Source organism: Dama dama, chromosome 23 (genome assembly GCF_033118175.1).
Source record: "Dama dama isolate Ldn47 chromosome 23, ASM3311817v1, whole genome shotgun sequence".
NCBI classification, from domain to species: Eukaryota; Metazoa; Chordata; class Mammalia; order Artiodactyla; family Cervidae; genus Dama; species Dama dama.
Window position 1 is genome coordinate 62,162,193 of NC_083703.1, and position 6,407 is coordinate 62,168,599.

Here is a 6,407-nt window from a genome sequence, read left to right on the forward strand (position 1 = left end):
GTATGGGTTTGATTTTGTAATACCTCTTAACTTACATTAAGTTCAACTAAAACCTTTCTAGTTGTAATTCTACGGAATGTGAATTATATCTTGGTAAAAAACAAAAATCCTTTCTAGTTGGAGGGTAGAAGACTAAAGTTCCACCTGTTGCCACGTGACCTCATGTGGTGTAACCCTAGGTGTGTCCTTTTTCTCCGACACTGGTATAACAATATGCAACTCTCAGGGTGTCCTGAGGTTCAAACAAGATGATGTATCTGAAGGAATGAATGCTGTTCTCTATTCATAATCACTAAAGCAAGAAATAACCCATTCTAGATTTTAAAAACTGGGATGTAAAAAAAAAAATTAAAATTAAAACTGGGATGTAGCCTTAAGTCAGGGATAAAAAGGAAAAAAACTACTGACATGTTAATAATATAGAGGAATCTGAAATACATTGTGCTAAGTGGAAGAAGCTAGTCACACAAGGCTATGTACTAAGTTATTTCATTTATACAACATTTTGGAAAAGGCAAACTGTGGGGACAGTAGTTACCAGGGCTAGGAGTGACGGAAGCGGACTGACTGTAAAAACTCCTGAGGGGGGCTTCCACCTGCCAGGGCAGGGGACATGGATGTGATCCCTGCTCAGGGAAGACCCCACATGCTTCAGGGCAACTAAGCCCATGCGCCACAACTACTGAGCCCCTGTGCCTAGAGCTGGTGCTCCACAACAAGGAGAAGCCCGGGCACCGCAATTAAACAGAGGCCCCTCACAGCAGTGAAGACCCAGCACAGCCAAAGTTAAAATTAAAAAATAAACCTTAAAAAAAGGCCCATGAAGGGACTTTCCGGGGTGGTGGAAGTATTTTACATGTTGATTGCAGTGGCGGTTACAGTTTTCAAAACTCATTGAGCTGTAAATTCACCTTAAAGAGGGTGAATTTTACTGTATGTAAACTCTGCCTTAGTAACTTTGACTCCCCTCAAAAAACAATGTTTAGGGAATTCCCTGGCAGTCCAGCGGTTAGGAGTCCACACTTTACTGCTGAGGGCCCGGGTTCAATCCCTGGTCTGGTAACTAAGATCCTACAAGTCATGCAGTGTGGCCAAAAAAAAAAAGGTGTAGTGTTTCCCAAGTATAAAGTACCATCCATCAGGCACTATCTATATAGTACTTTTCATAGAATTCTGAAATACCTTTGTGAAACATGGCAAATGTAAAAAATACAATCTCGAAAAGACCAAACATGCTCAGCAAAATAAGTGTTACCGGGTTGCTTTTGGAAAGCTCATTTCTACATTCTAGCAAATGCTCATGTGTTGGGCAGCTGGTCTCACTGGGGAACAGCTGACCATTTGGACTATTTGGGGATTCTCCTTGTTATCACCTTTTTTTTTTTAAACATCACTAGAGGAAAAAGAAACAACGGTTTCAGTTCTTTCAGAACTGAAAGAACAGGGAATGCCCCCTTCCATCCCAACCAGGACAGCCTTTCCCGTCCAGGTAGAGAATACAGGTCTTTCTGGTTGATCTTCTCTTGGCCTGACCACTGCCATTTTAAAGAACACCATGCTCCAAAAGTAAATAAAATATAAACAAGAACAACCTGCAGCAAAAAACTACCCTAACGGATAGCAGATTTCTAATAAGAATAGGAACAAGAGGGGATCAATGCAAAGATGAAGTGCTAACAGTGAAAAAGAATCTGCTCACAGCACTTCGGCGAAACCCCTGCCCTGCTGTCTGTGGCCTTGATCAATGCGCCTGACCCAATAGCTTATATTTGTGATGAAATTCCAATACAACCAAGGGATTGAAGTAGTTCCTGGAGTTCATGATGGAAACTGAACTACAAATGGAAGTGAGGATATAATCGCTTTCAGAGAAATAAGGTCGCTGAAAAGAAAGGGTCAGTTCTCTGTATGCACAGCTTATAGCCTGCTCCCACAGGGCCTGGTGGAACTCTGGCCCATAGGAGGCGCTCCAAGAATGTTTGTGGAGTCAGGGAACAAGGCATTGGAAGATGGCCCCCGGAAGAAGGGTGCTCAACCCAGCCTCTTCACGCTAAAGACTCATCTACGATCCATGTTAAAAATGATCAACAATCAAACGGGCTTCCCCTGATTTATTCTAAAGCCATGCAGGGAATTGCTGCATGGTCCAGGGGTTAAGATGCCATGATCCCACGGCAGGGGGTGTGGGTACAGCCAAAAAATAAAAAATAAAGCCACGCAGGTTTGTTAACAGTCTGCCGTGGCGGGTCTACACAGCCTCATTTCAACTAACAACAGGTGAGGGGAGGGACACAGGGAGTTTGGGATTGACATGTACACACTGCTATATTTAAAATGGATAAACAATGGAGGACCTACTGTATAAGCCAGGGAACTGTGCCTTATAATGTAAGTTCCTATTCTATGTAACTGTTAGACTGTTACGTAACAATCTAAATGGGAAAAGAATTCGAAAAAAAGAATAGATACATGTATGTGTATAACTGAATCATTTTGCTGTACTCCTGAAGCTAATGACAACGTTGTTAATCAACTGTACTCCAGGGACTTCCCTGGTGGCACAGTGGCCACTGCCGAGGCAGGGGGTACAGGTTCGATCCCTGGTCCAGGAAGATTCCACATACCGAGGAGCAACTAAGCCCAGATACCACACGACTGAGCCCGAGCTCTGGGGCCTGGGAGCCACAACTGCTGAGCCTGTGTGTCACAGCTACTGAAGCCCGAGAACCTAGAGTCTGTGCTCTGCTGCAAGAGAGGCCACAGCAATGAGAAGCCTGTGCTTGGCAACGAACGAAGACTGGCCCTGCTCAGTGCCACTGGAGAAAGCCGGCACAAAGCAATGAAGACCCACAGCAGCCAAAAATAAATAAATAAAATAAAAATGACCCTCTAATATAAGTGAAAAAAAACTAACAACAGAGCCTGTTACCCCATTACCAGACAGGGGTAGGAGGGAGTAGAGCTGAGTGATACCAGGTGTTGGCATGATTGAGCTGAAAAGCAAACTTCTTATCAAGAAGTTCACACACTAGTGGGCAAGAGAGTTCTGGAAACAATGATATTAATTTGATAATGAAGAGCTGACCGTTAGTCGAGCAGACGTTGTGTTAAGTGGCCTGTCCCATAACGTTGAAAGGTAAGAACCATACCCATTTTATTTTTCAAAAATTTTTGGCCATGCTGGGCACCTTGCGAGGTCTTAGTTCCCTGACCACGGATCCAACCCATGCCCCTTGCAGTGGGAGCATGGAGTCTTAACCACTGGACTTCCCAGGAAGTCCCAGAACTGTACCCATTTTATTATTTTTTTTTAATTTGGCTGCACTGTGTCTTCGTTGCTGCATATGGGATCTAGGTCCCCAACCAGGGATCGAACCTGGGCCCCCTGCAATAGGAGCTGAGTCTTAGCCACTGGACCACCAAAGAAGCCCCATATGCCCATTTTAAAAAGAGGAAACTAAGGTTCTGAGCAGTTAGGAGCTTGCCTGAGGTCACACAGGCAGTGAATAGAGGGGCCAGGAAAGGAACCCGAGAGACGTGACTCCAGGACCCGCACTCCTGGCCCCTGCAGCCGAGCGATAGGGAGCCGAGGCCTGGCACCGTCAGGGGAGGCCCTCAGACCTGTCAAGAATGCTATATCCAGAGGTGTGGGGAGGCACTGGATCCCAAGGGCAGGAGAGGCCGATGGTCTCATGGTGGACCAGACCCTCTGGTGTAGGACCTTGCCAGGAGGCAGAGGAAGTGGAGCTGTGGGAGACACAAGCAGGGCCAGACTGTCAGGCTTTCGCACTTTATCCAGGACCCCAGCACAACCATGAGCCTTTGGATCTGTTGGTTGTGAGTCTTGCCCAGGAGAATGCTCACGCAGGGACAGGCCAGGCTATAGAAACTGGAAAGCTGAGAACTGGGGTGGAACCAACAGGAAGCCACTGCGGCGGTGCAGGTGGGCAGGAGAGCCTGAACTGGGCAGGGCCAGGAACTCCTTGGTCAGAATCCACCCAGTGGAGCCAGGTTCAGGTCTCACAGAGATGCAAACCAGCCCTGGGGAGTTTGCTGGGCTGATCCTCTTAGGTCTCTCAGGATTCTGCTGTTTCTGAACCAGGCAGACCCCATGGTTCAGAGGGCAGCCCAGACCACTGGCCAGCAACCAATTTCACTCTCTAGTCTGTTTCCCCTTCTGTAATACGAATGGATTTAATTAGATTGCACTTTAGGTAACTTCCTGTTCTGACATTCTGTGAATTCTTTTTATATTAGATTCCTATGGTGTCAGGCACACGAAACCTCATGGACACATTTGTAAGTTCTGTTCAAAGGCACTGACTTGCTCTTCCTTGGGACCTGTGGGCAGTGATCTTCCATAAACTGAACAGGGCTTCCCTGGTAGTTCAGCTGTAAAGAATCTGCCTACAATGCAGGAGACCTGGGTTCAAACCCTGGGTCAGGAAGACTCTCTGCAGAAGGGAATGGCAGGCCACCCCAGCATTCTTGCCTGGAGAATTCCATGGACAGAAGAGCCTGGCAGGATACATACTGTCCATGGGGTTGCAAGGAGTCAGACACGACTGAGCAACTAACACACACACTGAAAAGGTGAGTTTGCCACTGTGATGGTTTGGTTTGCGTGTTAACTTGGCTGAGCCACTGTGCCCAGATATTTGGCCAAACATTATTCTGGATGTTTCTATAAAGGTGTTTTGGGGATGAGATTAACATTTAAATTTGTGGACGTAAAGTAGATTCCCCTGCATAATGTGGGTGGGCCTCATCCGATCAGTTGAAGGTCTTATTAGACCAAAGACTGACTCCCATGCCTCCTCCCAGCAAGAAGGAATTCTGTCAGCAGACTGCCTTTGCACTGGATCTGCAACTCTTCCCTGGGTCTCGAGCCAGCCAGCCTACCCTACAGATTTTGGATTTACCAAACCTTCATAATCCTGTGAGCCAATTCTTAAAATAAATCAATCCTCTCCTTCTCTTTCTCTCTCTCTCTCTCTCTCACACACACACACAGCTGGTTCTGCTCTCTGGAGAACACTGACTAATACCTGCACTATTTATCAAAATTGCAAATGCTGGTTATAACCCATCCACATATCAGAATATGCTGTAGTCCCAGAAAATGATGCAGTCTATTTATGTACTGACATGGAAAGATCTTCAAGATGTATTAAGAATAATGTGAAAAAAAAAAAGAATAATGTGTACAGTGTGCAAACAACAAAAATATTAAAATTCCTACTGCTTGCATGTGTGTGGAGGGGAAACTCTGGAAGGATAGCTAAGAAACTGACAGCAGGGTTACCTGTTGGGAGGAGGGCAGTGGGGTAACTGAGTAATGGGAAACCAGACAGAGGGGCTTTTTGCTTTATTCTTTCTACCTTCTTTGATAAATGCACGTATTCTTTGACCCAGCAATTCCATATCCGTACGTTGGTGGCTCAGCTGGTAAAGAATCCACCTGCAATGTGGGAGACCTGGGTTCAATCACTGGGTTGGGAAGATTCCCTGGAGAAGGGAACGGTTACTCACTCCAGTATTCTGACCTGGAGAATTCCATGGACTGTATAGTCCATGGGGTCACAAAGAGTCAGAAGAGACTGAGCAACTTTCACTTTCACTCTCATGTTTACCTTATAAATACACTTCGTCTCATGCAAAATGGTATTTTATGTATTAGAAAAAAACACCCAGGGGATTTCCTTGGTGGTCCACTGGCTAAGAATCCACAATCCCAATGCAGGAGACCCAGATTTGACCCCCGGTTTCAGGGAACTATTAATAGATCCTACATGCCGCAAAAGATCCCTAGTGCCACAACTAAGACCTGGTGCAGCCAAATAAGAAAAACAAAAATAAATACTTTAAAAAAATTCAGTTGTAGCATCGTTCATAAGAATGGAAAGCACCTAAATACCCCATCAGCAGGAAAGCGGTTAAATAAATCACCCATTTGTTACAAAGAATGAGGCTGCTCTCTTTGTTCTGATGTGATTTCCAAATGAAGTGGGAAAGAGCAAGATGCAGGATGCTGTGTGTATAGGATGCTACCATTTGTGTATGAAGAAAAGTCAAACTCTGTGCCTATACATTTGCAAATGCATGATCACAGAATAAACTAAAGACAGGGCTTCCCTACAGGGATGGAAACTAGGTAAGTGGGGAATGGGCAGGAGAAGGAATTACTTTACACTGTATTTTTCGAATCATGGGCATGTATTATCCATTCAGAACTTTAAAAAATTTCTGAGGCGGAGGGGAGAGGTAGGAGGAAGAGAAGTCACATGCCAGGTTGGTACTAAAGTTATCTGAACACAAAATATTCATCTACTCCACTTTTCATATTTTTGACCTGAGTTTCCCCTGAACTGCTCTTACAAACGCCTACTTGGGACTACATTGAATTT